We start from the raw sequence: 19,117 nt of genomic DNA, 5'->3' as shown, positions 1-19,117 counted from the left end.
TCCAGGATATTCAAGTTCCTTCCTATTTCAAGGTTGCCTAGTGAAGATTCTCAGACAGGCATGAGAACCAGCCCACCTTGGAAAAGGGGGGAGAAATTTCCGAATAGGATGGGGAGGAGGCTGAGAGAGAGCTCGTTGACCCTGTAAAGAGGAAACAGGCAAAGTGAATAGACAAATGGAAAAGTGTCCAATGTTCCCGCCATCTTGCCCTGCAGCAGCAGGAACCAACCTGGAGGTGGAGTCAGAATCTTTCTGAAAGGAAGGGAAGGAAGGGAAGTTTCAGTTTGGATTAACCTCTCCACATGGGAAGATGAACTTCCCACATCTCAAAGAGAACATTGCTTTGATCTATGCTGCTTTGTAACTTGCTTATATCTGAAGTTCCAGTTCATGCTTCTCGCTTCAATTCACATCTCATTAGGAATGCATTTTATCATTGCTGGTAGAGTAGGTAATTAAGTTATATTTAGATAATAATAGGGTAATTCTCAGGATCATAATAACAGACTACTTCTCAAGCTAGCCCCAAAGGTGAGTTATAGAACAGTCTTTATAAAGGGATTGTTGGGATGCTTGGAGGCTAAAGTGGCCTGTGACCAGGCTTCATGCCGCTCCTAATTTTGACCAAATCTCACTAGTCCTTACTGGTGGATTTTCTGTCCATACAACCAGTAAATATAACAAGTATTTAGTCAGCTGAGTTCCATGAATAATACAGATCTTTGGTCCCAGGGCAAGTACCCAGATTATGTCGAATGCCTCCAAAATGCCCGAGGCCACCCTTCCTCAAGCTAGTGTCCTTGTGACTTTAACACTCATCAGCCCCAGCCAGCATAGCCAATGGTCAGGGATAATGGAAGTTGTAGTCCACAGTATCTAGTTGATGAGCAAGGCTGCCATAAACTCATGTCTTCCTTGAGGAGGACCTGGATGCTTCATTCTGGAGCTAGAAAATAGTTAGCAACCGTGTGGGAAAGCAAGAGAGCATGGAAACTTTAGTACAAAGGGATTTATTTTGTATGGAATTCCATCCTTGGGAGCACCCCATACAATCACCATGTAGAAATGGTTCTACATAGATAGTTGATGCTGTGAGGAAGGAATGTGCATCAAACTCATTTCATGTCAAGTTCCTTTGCATGAGACTGTAGATAACAATGGAATAAGGCATCTCCTCTTACTTAGCATTTCTGTGATTCAAGTGAGGGGGAAATCAGTTATTTGCTACACAAGCTGGTGCAAAGTGAAGCACACTGCTCAACAAGATGGACACGTGCAAAGGAACCAACAGGTCTTCGAATCCTTGTGGAGAACCACGTTTTTGATGTTAATTCCTGCATTTCTAGTGGTGGGTGGCCGACTTGCACTGACATTCCAGCTTGTTGGCAGGTTCATTAAAAAGGATTGTGGCGTTTAGAGCAACGGAACAAGGAAAGCAAGACTAGGAGACTGCAACAAAACTGGCAGTGCTGGAAGCAATCATATTTATTTGTTTGTTTTGACAAGTCACATGCTATTCTTCCTCCATGAGCGATCTTGGGGCAGTGTACATAACATTAAAACAACCAGACTGACAAGCAGGTCCACAAGGGGAAAGAAAACATAATTGCACACAAAAAGCCAAATTAAAACAAAAGACTCTTCAAACAGCAAGCCAAACAAAGACACAGCACTCACTTCAGTTTAGAGCATTTGTTGAGTTTTGATTGGCAAAATGGGAAAACATTTGAGTGTTAGAAGGCTTGGGCAAAAAGAAACACTTTTATTTGCTGCTTTGCAAAGGCATTCCAACGTTGGAGTGCCACCACGAAGGCACTTCTTTTCCTTTATATATTCATACGGGGCTGGACCATTCTTCCAGATGTTTTTGCCTATAGGCAACATATACCTATAAGCATTTATAGGTACTGTATATGTACCTATAGGTTTTTACCTATATATACCTATACCAACATATACCTATAGGTTTTTGCCTATAGGCATTTACCTATAGGCAATAGTGGAAGTTAAAGGCAGAACATCTGGAGGGCCACAAGTGGTCATCCAATCTGGGACATATCTGCTTAGAGGGCCCTTGGGCCAATTTGGTGGGAAATGAATTTAAAAAAATGAATAAAATTGAAAAATACAGCAGAATAGAGCAGAGCAGAACCGAAATGAACTGAAATGGACCAAACAGAACAGAACAGGCTGCATGCCTTCTACTGACGTCATTTGGAGGAAGGCCTTCCCCTGAAGCTCTCAGAGGAAAAATGGCTGTTTATGGAATCAAGGGGGCTAAGGAGCTAGTCATGGAAGCAGGAAAGAGGGCGCCCCAGGATGGCAAGATGGGAGCAATGCGGAGTCGCATTCCTTCATAGCACTGGGGCTGGCCTCACTTTGACCAGCGGGGACCACAGCTTTGGTAAGAGCAGCAGGGTGGACAGCAACTTGGGGCACAGCAGCAGCAAGGAGGACAGCAAGAGCCCATGTTGCAGGGAACATGGCAACAAACGACCGTTGTCCCGTCGTTGCAGTCGCCGCAGCAGTCACAGCAGGAAGAACCTGAGTTTCCCATCACGGTGGAGCAAGAGCAAGGAGACTGAAAGAGAGGATGGAGAAGGTGTGGGGATGCGTGAGAAATGGGCTCTTCCCAGTGGTGTCTTTCCAGTTGTTTTTCCCATTTGCCCTACTCACATCCCCTGAGCCTTTCAGGACACTGAGCGGCTGCCCTGTGCATGCACCCATGAGGATGAGAAATGTGCACCCTGTTTGCACACTATGGGGAAACCAAGGGCAAAATGCACATATCTGAGAGAAAGGTACACACACCAAGGCAAATGATGCTGGCCACAGACGCACCTTAATAAAGCATGTCAGGAAGAAATGTGCACCGAAGAATATATTTTTCCACCTGAGTGTGCATGTGTGTTTTAATTGCACGCTTCTGCAGATGTGGGATGAAACGCAATGGACCTCAACATACAACTGTCTTGGTGTGAATAAGATGGGCAGAGCTGAGTGTGTGTCTGTGGGCATCCCCCCCCCCCCCGTTTTGAACAGTAACTTCTTAAAAGCTTTAATGATTTGAAAGGTTTCCAAGTCAAACTGCTTGCTAGCCAGTTTTTGAGGGACCTCTTTCTGTAGAACCCCTCAACAGAGCACCAGAGATGACTTGCGAGATACCTGAGTTAGGGTTGATGATTTCTGCAGCCTTCCCAGAGTATAGGATCCCTCGCTAGAGCTCACCTGGTTTATTAAGTACAATTTGCAATCTGGCTGGCTGGACCTGCAGCCTGAGCCAAAACTTTAGCTCTTCTGCAGTCCCAACAATCAAAAGAAGGCTTGTAAAGGGTCAGATAAATGAAGAGCTAATATGTGGGCAAAATATTCGACACTTAGACAACTTCTCAGCTTCTCAGAGGGAAGCTCTTAGAAAATAGATCTGACATTGGAGCCGAGCATTCATGCTTTGATTCCTTCCTGTCCTCCTGGCTCTTCTTGCCTTTCTCCCCCTGTTTCTCCCCCTGTCTGAACAGCCCCACCTTGATGACTGATTCATCCAACTTGTACCATTTGGGACTGACTTGTGCAATCACTGAAGTAATGAACACAGTTTGTATATTAGTCCATCGCTTCAGGGTTTTTAAAAAACTATTTCCCACTTATTTCAAAACTGTGTGCAGAATCTGAATTGCACCCAAAGAAATCCGACAAAACTTGAAAATCCCGTCACAGAAGGATATTACCAGCACAATTGCTGGAACATACTGGGGGAAAGCAGAGTTGTAACTAAGCAGAGCATTAACTTGCTACCAGAAGGAAACCAAGGGTGGTGGGGATCCTTCTGCCTGCAGAAAGAGATTCCAAACTTCTGGAGCTGTAACAGAAAAGGTATCCTCCATTGTGGAGGTCAACCTACTTTCTACGTACAGAAGCATCTCCTCCACAGATATGAAATTCTGGGAGGAGTAATCTATGAGGACTGATACTCCTTACAATAATAAAAACCTGGACCTTTCAGCACTGTGCAGGTCACAAACTGCACTGTGAGTGGGCCTTGGAACAAATAGGCAGCCCTTGTCAATATTTTAACCTGGGTAACAGCCATGCTGCCTCGAAACAGCAGATTTCTGAACTAAGAGAACTTTCTAAATGGGCTTCAGAGACCACCTCCATAAAGAGGCCAACAGAAGCAACACTGGGAAGTCATCAAAGCCTGAATGGCACTGGCCAGGTCTCAGTCTCCTGGCATTGGGCACGTCCAACAAAGGAGAAGATGACCCATGTACACCAAAATTTAGGCACCATCCAGGATTCCAGGAGAAAGGTTGGGCACAACATTATATATGAGATAGGAATGTGGTCTTCAGAAGAGAGTGTAATGAATTCTGGAAGAGGACCTACCCCATCAGACCGGTCCATCTAATCCCCCACCACCATCAGCTGCTCTTCCACCACATGTCCTAGTTGTTGACATTCTACAAGCAGCTGTTTGGCCACTAAGTGAAGAAAAATCAGGACAAGATGTACCCTTGGTGAGATCCAGAATGACTCCTCTTACATTCTTTGCTCTTCCCACTTCTGACCCAGCTCCATCTCTCCAACAGTGGCCAGCCAAACACCGCTAGAAAGCCCCAAAAATGACATGAATCCCACTTTTTTTCCAGAAGGAACTCAGATTTGGTGGTCTACACCTTCTAAGCATGGAGATGAAATCTAACTAGTCTGCCTAGCCATGTCTGATCAAACCTCCATGAATTTGCTCAGTCCTCTTTTAATCCCATCTGATTTAACTGGAGTGAAATCCAGAAGTCAGTTCACACACTTGCAATCCATCACCATTCTTTCAGAATTCTCCCAGCCACCTAGTCATGCATTAAACATATCATTCAGCTTCATGACAGGCCCAACATTGGTCTAAAGGAGGTTTGCTTATCAGAAAAACAACTTTTTGTCAAATCAAGAATGAGAAGTCAAATCCTACTTACCTTCCACAGATTCTAGGACTGGTAGCAATGAGGCAAGTCAGTGAATGAAAAACCCTGGAAAATGGGGGAGCCTTTATACAGCTTGCTGATCCCTTCGGTAGGAAGTGAGGCACCTCCATGGAACGACAGAGTTTTCGTTCTTCATCACAATACATTTTCTTCTGATGCGCCATCATCCAGCTCATGCTCCTCCTTGCCTTGGTTCACATTTTTCATTAAAAAGGAATTGCCCCGTGGTGTGTGATTAAAGTGATCTTTAGTTACTAACACTATAATTCTAGCACTAGAAGGATCAGAAAGAATATTAAAACATGACAACTAAGATGTGAAGATTAAAATGTGCATTGCAGAGATCGGGTGACTGAGGATCACCATGATTGTCCAGATGCCAGTGACATTGACTTCCCTCTTCATTGGCTTGACTCTGTTCACTTCCCTCTTCGTTGGCTTGACTCTGTTCACTTCCCTCTTCCTTGGCTTGACTCTTTGTTCACTTGACTGTTCATTATCTTACATCGACTGTCTCATGTGCTTAAACTTCTTCCTTCTTGCTTGTGAAATATGCTTGTATGTAGAATATACGAGGGAATACCCAAAAGAATCATTCTCTGGTGGGTGAGCCTGTTGCAATACATGCTTCCACCACTAGATGCCTCTTGTGGGGACCCTTCTGCATCAGTCCTGCCAAGTGAAGTGAAGTTGTGGTGAAACGTTTGCTGGACGTGGTGAGACGAAAACGCCCCGAGTTGTGGCAAGGTGGGGAGTGGTGGCTTCACCACAACAATGCGCCAGCACACAAAGCCTTGAGTGTGAAACAATTTTTAACCGATCCAGCTTATCCACCCGCCATATTCACCCAATCTCAGAACTGCTTCGAAAAGTGGAAAACACATTTAGACCAGTGCATTGCATCTTTGAAGGAGATCCAATTTGTAACACCTAAGAATCAATACACATTTTTTAATTACAAAATTCCAGTTTCTTTTGGGCCCCTCCTTGTATCTTATCTCCCCTCCACTCAATGAACTTATCGGGTGGCATCCAAATAAAAGGAGTACATTCCAAAAATTTGGCTGGTATACTGACACATCAAAAGCTGTGGGAGGTGGAATGCATGAAGATGTGGATGGACACGCTGACTGAGCCCAAAACTAAATGAGAGGAAATTGGAAATGGGAGTGGTGGGGAGGAAATGGAGTGGTGCATCCTGCAGAAAAGCATGACTGGAAATCCAGCCTCACGTTTTCATACAGGTTGCACTTGCTGAGCCAGAAGCTACTGCTCAACAGCGTTGGTACTCTTCTGCAGGATTTGGGGAGCAGCTCTAAATAACTATTTGATATAGGAATTTCACATACAGAATTTGCCAAAAATGGAAATTCTGCTGAAAGCAAAGTTAGAGACGAATGCGCAAGTTCCCTCTTGAAAAGAAGGTTGAAAGAATGTTGAATGAGGTCTGCTTTGATATCTTAGTGGTGTTGGAGGTTTCTCATACTTCCCATTCTTACTGGTTGTATATAGCACACGAAATGTGATTCCCCACTGGAAAGTTGTTATCTCAGCATCTGGAATTGCTATTGTGGATATACCCTCTGAAATCTGTGTCACATCATAGGGGTGTCTTACTTATTTGGTTCCTGGGCCTATGGAACATTCATAGAAGCATAGAAACACAGAAACAGAGGGAGTCAGAAGGGGTCTCCCGGGCCATCTAGTCTGACCCCCGGCTCCACCCAGCTTTGCTCACGACATGCCCACCATTCACTTGGCAAGGCTGTTTCCGGCAAATTTGGGGCAGGAGATGGATTGAGGGGCCCATGGGTGCCTCCTTTCACTCTGTTTTGAAATGAAGTGGGGGTCCCAGTGTGATTACACAAGCATGTACTTCATCTCTAACTACTTCTTTTCCTCCACCATTCCTCCCAGACATGCTCAGGATTGCCCCCTGATGCACTCTTGTCCACTTTTCAGCACACCAAAAAATAATCCTTTGGGGTTTGGGGGGGCGGGGGGAATGCATGCAATGATTTATATATTAGTGAAGACAGCACACAAGGAACAGTTTTAGAATGAAGAAAATGGCTTGCAGATTTGCACAGCAATATTTGCATCTTAGGAAACCTTCTGTGCAAAAATATGTATATGCGTATCCTAGGAAAGTATCAGAAAAATGCACCTTCAGCAAAACACCAGCATAATCGAGCTTCAAGCTCTTGCTTTCAGTAGCTAAACATTAGAAGAGGCATTTTGATGGGGTTTTTGTTTGTTTGTTTGTTTTGAGAATGGTGAAGAAATTATTCAAAGGAAAGATACCATCAAACAATCAGCAGCTCTGGGAGGAAGAAGGAACCATCATTTTTTGAGAAGTCTTGGTTTAAAGCGTTTGCATGCAGAAGGTTGTTGCTTTTGTCCAGCCTGGAAAATTTTCATTGGAGAAGTCGTGCCGTACGGTGTCTCTTTCCACCATGGGAAAAGTGGGAAAAGGCAGGGAGTGGTGTCTCAACAGGACAAAACACAGCTCTGTGGCAGATCTCAGACTTGGTCTGTAGAAGCTCCCAGGTCCAATCTTGGATCAAGACTTCTCCAGCTAAGACCATGATGACCCATTCTCAGTCAGAATGCCTGGCTAAACTAGGTGCAGCAGCTGTGATGTTGATGCCTATCCTCTTAATGATGCAAAAGAATACTCATAAACGTTGGCCTTCATCATGCAATTGTTTGGGTTTCACCTTCAGCAGTCAAAGGGCTTGGGCCAGTTCTGCAGTTGCTGGTCAGGGATATGCAGAAATGCACCACCACAGTGTATATCCATAATGCTTTTGACTTCCCTGGGCATTTTATGAGATATTTCAGCTCTGCCATTTTGAAATTAACACATGGAAATGGCTCACACAGTGTTTGTTGGTCTTTCTTGTCCATCCTGGACTATTCTGGTTTTCCAGATGCTGACCGGATGGATGTACCCCTGTGTTTTCTGCATACAAAAGCAAGTGTTCCTCCCATTGAGTTACAGTACTTAAGACATTCTGATGAAAAGGAATCCACTGAGAATTGAGAGTATAAGGTTCAGAATTTTATTATTTTCTATGCACATGCTTAGTTAGATTGATGGCAATGGAAGAGTAACTCAAAAGGCTGAAATAGGAGGAGGGGAGAGAAGGGGAAGGGGAAGCCGACCAAGACAAGAATGAGCACCCAATTTCAGCTGTAGCCATGCCTTCTCCACAAATTATGAGGCATAGAGTTGAGGAAGGGACGCTGAGAAGAATCAACATAGTTGAGGCCTCAAGCTGAGTATGAGACTTCAAGTGTTTCACTAATCAAGATGAAAGCCACGAGCTGATGTTTCTGATGGCTGCAATATTTTGTGGACCTTCAAAGACACAGACTCTTCCCCAGATCCGGAGGTTCCCTTTGATTTCCTCAGTGCCTGCATTGCTTCGGGAAGCAGCAGCTGCTGGAGCCACAGCAGGAGGAGCCACAGCAAGGGGAGCAGCTGCAGCAGCAGGGGGAGGTGCAGCAACAGCAGGAGGAGCAGCCACAGCAAGGGGAGCAGCCACAGCAAGGAGAGCAGCTGCAGCAGCAGGGGGAGGTGCAGCAACAGGGGCGGCAGCAGCAGGGGGAGGTGCAGCAACAGGAGCAACAGCAGCAGGGGGAGCAGCCGCACTTGGAGCAGCAGGACATCTTGGCGGCGTGGAACCAAGTTTGTTCTGCAAGAAATAAGAGATTTCCTGTGGAGTCCCCTCAAGAAAGCCAGGGTCTAACGCACGTGGCTGGGTATGAACATCGGTGCATCTCTCTGTCTATGGCAGGAGTGCTCCGCCAGCCTACTAAATCTAGCCCATATGGGGTCCCAATCCACCCCTCCCCATCGGCCATCCATCATGTGATGATCTTCTGGTTTTTGCACAGTTCTCCTTCTTTGAGGATGAAGTCCTTCTCCTAAAGCGTCATTCAGGTTTGGGAAAAACCTTACCTTGATAAGCAAGCAAGGAAGATTGAGTCCAGCTGGGTGAATGAGTAGGACTTCAATTGGTGGCCCCTTTTATACAGCTCTTTGCACCCTTCCTTTAGGAAGTGAGGCACCATCACGGCCCAGTGACCTCTGCACCAACCGTCAACATACGTTTCTCTCCTCTGTGCACATCTCCTGCTTATTCTCCTTTAATTTAATCTACATACCTCTCTCTAAAAAACAAAACCAAAAAAGTATCATATGGTAGGTGATTAAAGCCACTGACACACATTATTATCTACCACACGGTCTCCCAACTCATGCTCCTTGATCTAATGTTCAGCTCACGTGTGTGTTTCCATTCTTTGTTCCAGAGTGCATTTAATCTCCCTGCAGAAGATTAAAGCCACATTCGACTCATACAATTGGGATTTGCAGACATCACCAGAAGGCATACAATGGCTTGCTGGCTTTCAAGAAATGCACTGAGGCATGTGGTCATGAATGGCAACCATGCAGCTAAAGGCCTGGGGTGTGCTCCAAGTCCAACAAAACATTGCTTATTGCAGCCCTCCCCTCTCTGAAAGTGACAGATCCTCCCATTCCATAAGTTATTGTGTATTTCTACTCGGCCTTTCCCTTCAACTCTCTTGAGGAACACCTGGATGACTTGCTTAATCCCAAGCATCCGGAGGACACCAGCTTGGAGAAGCCTACTGTGACTTGCATTATGGTGATGGCTTATTTCCTTTAATCATATGCCATCCTGAGACAGTTTATAATGAGACATGGACAGTGAATCAAACCGGATGATGGGCACTCAGAGGAAACTTAGGTGGTTGTTGAAGGATTTGCCATTCTTTGCTGGTGCCTCACTTCTTAAGAGAAGAAGGCTGCAGAGCATTATAAAAAGGTCCCAGGGTTTGGTCGTTCACTCACATATCTGGATCCATTCCTAGTTCCAGCTACTCTATCCTCTGAAGAAGGTAAGGAGAACGCCATAGAGGGGAAAGTGATGTTAATATGTATTTGTTTATGAATTTACAGGAGTCATATATTGTTTTATATTCCATTGGGAGCTTGCAGAGCAAAAAACAGTAATGGGGAAAACACGTAAAAGAGGGAAGCAATATGTTAGCAACAAGATCAACAAAGCCATGGCTGGCGAGCCTTCCTGAATTATAGTAGTTTGCAGGAGGCATCAGAAACATTAGAATGAGTCCCAAAGAAATGGAGCTACCGCATTGAAGGCTTTTCTAACACTTGGTTGGTTTCCATTTGCCCTGGAAAAAGCAGCACTTGTTGAAATCAGAGGAAGAATCTTATGAAAGGGATGGTAGTGCCACCTGTTTTTCATGTGAAAGGTTCCAGGGTCACAATATCTCTGCAGATGAGGAGAAGGATCTTCTACACAAGACCCTGGAGCAGACAGTTTGGGACTAGAGAGATTAATAGCTTGCCCTGATATAGGCAGTTCCTCATGTCCATAACAACAGTATGCGTAAAGATGAAACTAGATGCTCAGGTCTAAGAAACCAAGTCACTTTGGAGCACCTGCAAAGTGGCCCGTGGTTAATTTATACTGGAAAGATGGTGGGAAGAAGGCATTGGATTCTTCAGCTCTTCTCTTTCTCATGTGCCTCTCCCTGTCTGGGGTTCTGGATGTACATTTGAACTCATCCAAGAGGGGGAGCCAGCTACCATCCCTCATGGTAGGAAATCCATCACAAAACAATAGCACATGGTTGTCATTGAATCTTCAGGCAGCTAATTGTGGGTTTGGGCAACCTTCAGTTCAAGGGGAAATTTCCACTAGGCTAGTCCTCTGCAATGCAGCACCCTCCAGAGCTACACTTTTCCGAATTTTGCAATATAGTTCCACCATCCAAAATATGTACAAAACTGGTATATATTAGTAGAATGTGCATAAAAGCATACACTATTCAACATTCGAAAAGAATATTTCAATATGTCTTGTGATAGGAAACCTGTGTACAAAAATGCATATATAAGGCATCCATATACTGGATTTTAATCATATGCCATCCTGGAACAAAATTTCCAGGAGTTGGGAGCAGAAATGCACGGACCATAAAAAATGATTTCTGTGCAAACTGCATGAAAAAGATTGCAACGTTCGAGATGAACTGAAATAAAAGTAAAAGAGCTTTTACGCTTGGGATCAACTTCACTTTGGGTTCGAAAACAATCGGGAAAGGGAGAAATCAGAACGGATGGGTCCATCTCTAGCTCATTCATGGCTAATCACAAGCCCTGCATCCCTATTTCTTTTTCCCTTTCTCCAGAAAAATGGGTTGTAGTGGTTGCTGCGGCTCGTCGAGCTGTGGATCAAACGTCGTCTGCTGCATGCCGTCCTCGTGCTGCTCGCCTTGCTGCTGCGTCCCCTGCTGCTGCTCCCCGTGCTGCGGCCAGTCCAAATGCTGCAGCCCCTGTTGCGGCCAGTCCAAATGCTGCAGCCCCTGTTGCAGCCAGTCCAAATGCTGCACCAAGTCTTGCTGCTCCCCCAGCTGTGCTCAGACGAAATGCTGCTCTTCCCAGTGCAGCAAGAAGAAATGCTGCTAAAGGAAGGATAGACGCCTTCAGAAATGTCCAGAAGCTGGGCTACCAACTCCACCAGTGGCAACCATCTTCAGACCATGAGCTACCTAATACTACAGTCCTATGCGTACTAGAATAGAATAGAATAGAATAGAATAGAATAGAATAGAATAGAATAGAATAGAATAGAATGCCTACAAGCCCAAGCCACTGCTCTGCTTCCATGTGTGGTCACCCATCCAGCAGTAGACCCACGACTTTCCAGCTTAGAAAAGGTGACTCGAGATGCTAACTTGATGTACAGCTATGCCAATTTACCTGGCCATAAATTTCATAGACATGCCTATGATTGCAGTGAGCTTCGCTGTATCTACTTACCTACCTAAATTCTTCCCATAATTCCATTCAGCTTCTTCATGTCTTCTCAGTAATAGAAGGGTGGGAGATAGTATTTCCATGTGCTGCTTAATACCAATATCTTTTCTGTCTCTAATAAAGTTCTAAAGCTCTGGAGGTCCATATCGTTCTGGATTCTTTTTCATTCTATTATTTTTATGCAGTTATGAAGAATCTCATTTAAGTAGATTTTCATAGACACATGAAGAAGAATTAACATGGCTTGTTGCTTAGTGTTTTTGTGGTCAAAGAAGTTGGCATCATCACATCCACTTACACTATCTCTTGGAGTTTCCAGTGGAAGATGGGGAAAATTCATTCAATTCACATTGGAATTCTAACTCATCTTATCTTACAGGTTCAAACCACTGTGCAAACCAAAAGTTACTTACCCACTGATATTTGTGCTTGTCCAAAATTTTCTATGAAGTTCTCCAACCCCACCATGACCTCAAAAGTGTGCAGATTAGTGGCAAACTAAGATTTAAAATGTAATATACTAGGAATATATCTTGGGGAGGAAATGTATAGATTAGGCAAAAAGGCGGGCCAACAGATATCTGTCAAGAGAAATGTGCAAACAAAAATGCTTATTAATGCTCATATGAACCTTTTTTAACATCATTGATCCAGACAAATGGAACTGAAGATTAGAAAAAATGGGAAACTTAAAGAGATCCATCTCAAGGTACTAACTTTCAAGTCCAGTCCCTGTAACTTCCCTCTTCATTATTTCTATATGGCTAATCCATAGCATGTTCTTCGCCCATTTTCAGTCTTGCAAAATGGCACTCTTGCAAACGAACATCATGCCCCTTTTATTGCATGCCATGCTTCCATGCAATTGTATTTAATGCAGTTGCTGAGACCTGGTGAAACGGAACAGTTGTGCAAAGAGTGTCCATTAAGATCTGGTTGCATTCATGTCCTGCCTGCAGGCATCTAGCTGGCCACAGTGACAGAATTTTGGACTAAATGGACCATGGTTCTGATCCAACACAGCTTTGCTTACATCCAGAGCGTCTTAAAGGAAGCTCTGATAGAAACACTTTCTGAACCAGAAAAGCAGCATTGACAAAGAAACCTGTTCATCTTACTAATTTAAAAGCCTAGAACATCGCACCTCCATCTTTCTTAAATTGCCTCTAAGTGAAGGTTGTTCGGTTACCTTAATACCTTAAGTGTTCGGTTGAAGATCTTCATTGGGGGTTAATTCTGTTTGCATACTTCTCTTATACAATCACACTTGAAATTCTATGCATAGTTCTGGTCACCACACCTGAAAATAGGACACCGTACGGTTGAAAGAAGTGCAGGAATTGGCAACTAAAATAATCAAGAAGTTGCACCAACTTCCCTACAAGGAAAGCTTAGAACATCTGGGAGTGTTTGCTTAGAGAAAAGGTGCATGAGGAAAGATTCGATTGTTGTCCTCTGACAACGCTTTTCTCCTTCCACTAGAGCAGGACAAGAGGCTTCAAACAATAGTCTTCACTGTGCTAGTGGGAGCCAGCCAGGGTGGCTTTGCAACAAAAAAGGAGTGTTGCAGAAGTCACCAACAAAGGACATCAGCAACATCAGTTCGGTAGACAGCTAAATATGGATGACCTCTCCTGGTAAGAAGTGGATTCCAAACTGAATCCCACTCCTCCCAAATGGTTAGCTCCACTTTCAAGAGGGTCCCCATTGCTCTGGGGCCAACTGGTGGGAAGAACAGGTGCTTCTTACCAGCTCAAATGGTCTGTCCATTCAATCTGATGCTGGACTTGAGGACTGAGCAAGTTGCAGGCACCTTTCTCTGAGCACCTGTCCAGTTAGTAGTGCTGTTGACTAAATTGGAGACAGGACTCTATGGAGCCCAGTTGCTGGGGAGCATGGGCAGGAGACTGCTGATGCACTGATGTCCTGCTTGTGGGATTCTGTGGGCATCCGGTTGGCCAGTGTGTGAACAGAATGCTAGCGCAGATGGAGCCTGGTCTGGCCCATCATAGGGGTCTTCTAAGTGATACTTAGATATCCTTCCAAATTTACACTTCTCCAAACTTTGATATGGAGTTCTCTGATTTAAATATGCATACACAAATGTGTACACTGAGGAAATGGATGTTTAAAAGGCAGATGGTTATCTAAGTATCAGGGAAAGGCTAAAGATAAGGACCTTTCTATACCTTTAGGATTCTAATTATCATTCATTTCAGCCAGTTTGACAAACGATCATGAAAGGTGGGAGTCGTAATCCAAATATTCCAGAGAAGACCGCATTATCTGTCCCTTGGTATAAGGTGTTGTTTTGTGCTCTCAAGCTTGCCTTAAGAAAGAGGGTTCAACAGGATGGCTCAATGACTCATGCACTCCACAAAAGTTAACACACATTACACTTGCTAAGGGGACAACTGCGACATCCAGGAAGAAAAGATAAGTGTGGGTTTGTTTTGCTAATCATAACCTATTTGGAACCAAGTCAGTAAATATGAAGCCACAGCAAACTATCTTCTTTTTGAAGGACGGGGCTGGCATCAGAATTCCCTTATAATTATTATCTCAAGGTACCTTTTAATCGTCTACAGGGCAAATAAAAACAATTCCCTTACTCCGCAGCCCAGTGTTGAGTCAGAAAACATGACTGGTAAGATGACGCTATGCTGTTGTTTCCACTGACTGATGGCAGAGGACGGGGGAGTGGGACAGTCTCCAGATTTCATAACTGTTTGGGCACATCAAAGAGAAAGTTAAAGATGCACAGAACAGATCCCTGTGCACAAGGCATTAACTGGTGCTTCAAAAGGGGACTCTGGGTTGGATCAAGGCCTCCCTTCCTCTGATGGAAAAGATGTTCATCAGGGGCTTCCACCCAAAATCTTCATCAAGGGAGGGTCCTGTTTATATCTAAATCCAAAATGGCTAAGATGGAGTGCGTGCATATGCAGCGAGAGACGGCTGCTTCCGTACTTCTCATGTTAAATGCCACAAATAGCAACCCAACTCTGTCTTGCCAACCCTTATTGGTACAAATTGTAATAGAGAAATGAAGTTTTCATCTCCGAAACTGAGCAAATATTTTGTGCAATTACATAGAAGCTAAAACAAAAACCTTGACCCAACCTACTTTGACCATTGAGTCAGAAAGGTGTTGCATGTCCATTGAGCTCAAACTGGATGAGTTTCCCAGTGCCGTCCATCCCTTCTGGTGATACAATGCTGGGACAATTTCCAGGTTTTGCTGTTAGTATAGGAAATGCTCATAATCTTAAAACTGGGCAACCTCGAGGATCTAGACCTTCTAGAACTGTCCCAATGCTAGCAAATCTCATTCATTTCAATAGGTCTCCTCTAAGCAGGGGCGCTATGGAAAATCAGCAAATGGTTCAAGTGAGTTTGGATTTCTATGAATGCGACCTGTGAATACTACAGCAGACTGGATTTTTTCCAAAGCCCTGGAATTCCATAGATTTGTGGATCACTAGGGCATTGGCACCGATTCCCATTAGTATTAATGCAAATTAGTGCAAGCGGAATGAGATATGATTTTTAAATGGCAATGCCAGCAAAAAGTCAGATTCCATGAATGAGCAAATCATACCTGACAAACTGCCAAGCATAGATTGGGTTTAACAAGATTCATGCATCCCTGGCTCTTAAGTAGGACTAATACTGATGCAACTCATGGGCTATACCATGGTTTTTTACTATTCAGTGGGACTGTCTATCCATAGTAAGAAGCATCCATGGTGGGCTGCAGTGAGACATACGAAATAAACCCATCATTAACAAAATATGTAATTTGCCTCAATGCAATTTCACCTGAGATTTTAAACCATTTGGGAGAACGTCAAAGATTAATAATGAACACAGAAACATAAAAATCATACAATACCGTAAGAAACATTTACCAAAAAAACCAACAACAACAACAAAAAGATTGGCCTGATTATGCCACAGTTCTGTGCCTTGACATGACCTAAGACTCAAGCCACCAAATAATGGAAACTCTGAGACAAGATGAAATTCTTCTTGGAACTCAACAAACGTGGACAGACTGTGTCCAACAGCAATTAATGCCACGCGCTCCAACATCTGGAAAGAATCCTTCAACCATGATGTCATTAAGCCAGAAATTATTATGTTCAGGAAACTGCTTTTTAATAGATGTTGAACTGAGTCAAGACGCATGAGCCGGAAGATGCTACAACAGGTGTGCAACACGTGCTTTGATGGTTCAGAAAGAATGTCCCATTCTTGACTCATGCCTCACATCTAGTAGAGAAGTAAACTAGGCAATACCTAAGACTTCATCCAACCTGGACTTCTTCATGTGTATCATTGGATTCTTCAGAATTGGCAGCTTCAACTGCTGAACAAGGTAAGCTGCATTTCAGTGATACACAAAGCCATTTTCTTCAAAAAGTTTGAAGGACAGGGTATATTTAGCCTGGAGAAAAGCCAATCAGTGTATCTCTATGTGATAAAACTTATTAAATCCCAGAAGAGCTCTTAAAGGACAGAGCAAACTTGTGTTCTCTGCTGCTCCTGAGGGCATTAAGACCTGCCCTATAGTATGGGAGGGAAGATTTTGGTAGAGTATCAGGTTAAGTTTCTGGAAGTTGACCACAGTGATTTCTGATTGGGCCATGGTGGCCCATGACTTAGTGACATCCTGTTTCGATCACTGCAACACACCCTGTGTGGGGCTGCCTCTGTCTACTCTAGAGCAGGAGACAGAAAATGTGGACAGGATAAATAATATTCGCAACCTGGAGTGGAGCTGGTGAGGGGTGTGGCCTGAGGATAGGTAACATCCAGGGAGGAGGCTGCGGGCCTTCATGTTGGCCCACAGACCAGAGCTGCCTGGGCCCTCAATTACTTTTGCTTTTAGTGATTTGTGCCCAGGAACCACGCAGGAGCTGGTGAAGTTCTTCAAGAGCTTGTCCATCTGGGCAGGGACTGGAAAACTACAGAGCTGCTGCTGCAGACCCTGGAGTCCTTGGTCCCAGTGCTATCAGACAGTGCCTGTCCATGGGTTCAAGCAGGATCAAGGGGCAGCTGGAGATGACCGTTGCGATGTGCTGTCAAGTCACATGAATGGATACCCTCCGAAATGCCATGTCCTTCACAGCCCTGCTCCACTCCTGTGAACTAATTGGAGATACCAGGAACTGAAATGGAATGAGAAGAGACGTATTGATGCTAGAAGCATGGAGGGGAAAAACATTGAGCAAAAGAGGAATGGCAAAGCTGGAGGCTAGGAGTGAGGGAGAAACAATGAGGCAGAGGAGTAGAGTCATGCTACAGGCCCAGCAGAGGAAAAACAGTGAGCTAAAGAGGAGCGGGATAGAAGGGCTAGACTCTGGAAGGGGTAAAATTGCAAGGCAAAGGAGTAGAAGGGAGAGAACGGGCAAGTACAGAGTCTGGAAGAGGAGAGAAAGAGGACTGCCAAAATATTTTGCAATAATATTGTGAAATAATTGTTGAGGTGAACAGGTTGGAGCTCCTGTGAAACGGTAGGAGCAGCCAAAAGCTTAGAAGTCACAATTCCTTGGGAAGGTCAGGATCAACCACAGCAAGAACATTCCAGAGAAGATCATCTTCCAAGGAAAACTGAGAAGCCAGACTTGGCCTCTTTCAGGAACTTTGGCTTTGGGACACAGTCCTGTTTGGAACAAATAAAATTGCCAGCAACTCCTCTTGCCATTTGTTCTTTTCTGTTTGTTTTGTACGGAACCCTAACCTGTAATTTGTCAACATTTTTCTGCATGTTCATTTATCCTCCCTTCCCTTTTCTCTCCCTTCCTCTCTTTATTACTTTATTCTGTGTTTTAGGTGATAAGTTCCTGAGGGAAGGGATGGCTCTTGGTTTCTGAAACTCCCTGAAGGCATAATGCACAGCAATTGCTTTGTACGCTGGCATTGTGTCATCCCTGTTGTTTCAACTGCCACAACTACTACTCCTATCATTATCTCTGTGAGAGCTGAATTCTTCAGGATTTGCCTCGCCTACATCCAGAAGCCATTCTTCAGACTGGAGCAAATGGAGAGACAGAAAGCAGAGCCAACCCATCAGCTAATAGATCGATAATTTTTGTTTTCTACTCCTGGATTTGTGCCTAACCCAAGGTGGCCTTAATCAAAACCAGGGATGGATGTAATCTTTCATTTTTCCTTCCTTTTGTGTGGAATTCAAGGGCTACGTTCACAAAACATGACAAAATACTGCACAGTTACCATGTTTCATAGTTCTTTTTATCATGATCTACCAGCAGGTGATCAAGTAGCTTCTACATCATCGTGCCTTCCATTATCCCCACTCAGTCCTCCTTTCATAAAATCAGGTGGAAAGGGTTAAAAGGTTTAAAACAGCAAAAAAAAGATGATAAAAACTGGCAATAGGGAGCTCTGGGTGGCCAAGTAAGTCTTTAAAAGCCACAGAAAAGAAAGAATGGATATACGAATGAGCTAATGAACAAAAGAATGAATGAACGGATTCTGCATTCAGTTATGCCTAAGTATGTAAGAGATCATAGGTGACTCTGGAATAGGAAAGCTTATGGGGGGGGGGGAATACATACCCAGATAGCTTTGGGTATTCGAGAAATATCATTTGCATAGCCATCTGAAAGGAATAGTTTAGCTTGGAGTCCTGCATTGAGCAGGATTGATGGCCCTCTTGCTTCTTCCAACCCTTCAATTCTATGATTCTATGAAATATTTACCCAGAGAGATTTGAAATATTTGGTACATCAGTGATTTCAAGACAAACTTTATTGATTCTATGGTGGGCAATCCAGGATTAAAGTGATAAAAGATAGCTGTCATATTGAGAAAGAAAGAAGAGGTGTAAACATGAAAAAGGTAACAAAGGAATCATCTCGGCTACATAGCAATCATTTTCCGATGCTCATGCAAAGAGAAATGAAAAGACAGAGAGCAGGATTGATGCTTGAGGCAGGAGCAAATGCAGGTGCTTAAGCGGGGCAAGACGAAAGTTGAGTCCACTAGCAGGTCCTGGTGTAGCACAGAAGGGAGGATCTTATTCGGAGTCTTGGGACCAGGTTACATGAAGCTATTTCTGTGGGATGCTTCTGCAGCATCTAACAATATGCTGATCGCTGGCCAGTACAAATGTCCAAGCTGGAGCAGCAGGGGGAGCATCCGCACTTGGAACACCTGGAAGAGCAGCAGCAGGGGGAGCATCCGCACTTGGAACACTTAGAAGAGCAGGAGCAGGGGGAGCATCCGCACT

This window comes from Varanus komodoensis, unplaced genomic scaffold (genome assembly GCF_004798865.1).
Source record: "Varanus komodoensis strain SLA01 unplaced genomic scaffold, ASM479886v1 scaffold139, whole genome shotgun sequence".
NCBI classification, from domain to species: domain Eukaryota; kingdom Metazoa; phylum Chordata; class Lepidosauria; order Squamata; family Varanidae; genus Varanus; species Varanus komodoensis.
The sequence above is the reverse complement of the archived record's forward strand: the minus strand, read 5'-3'. Positions refer to the sequence as shown.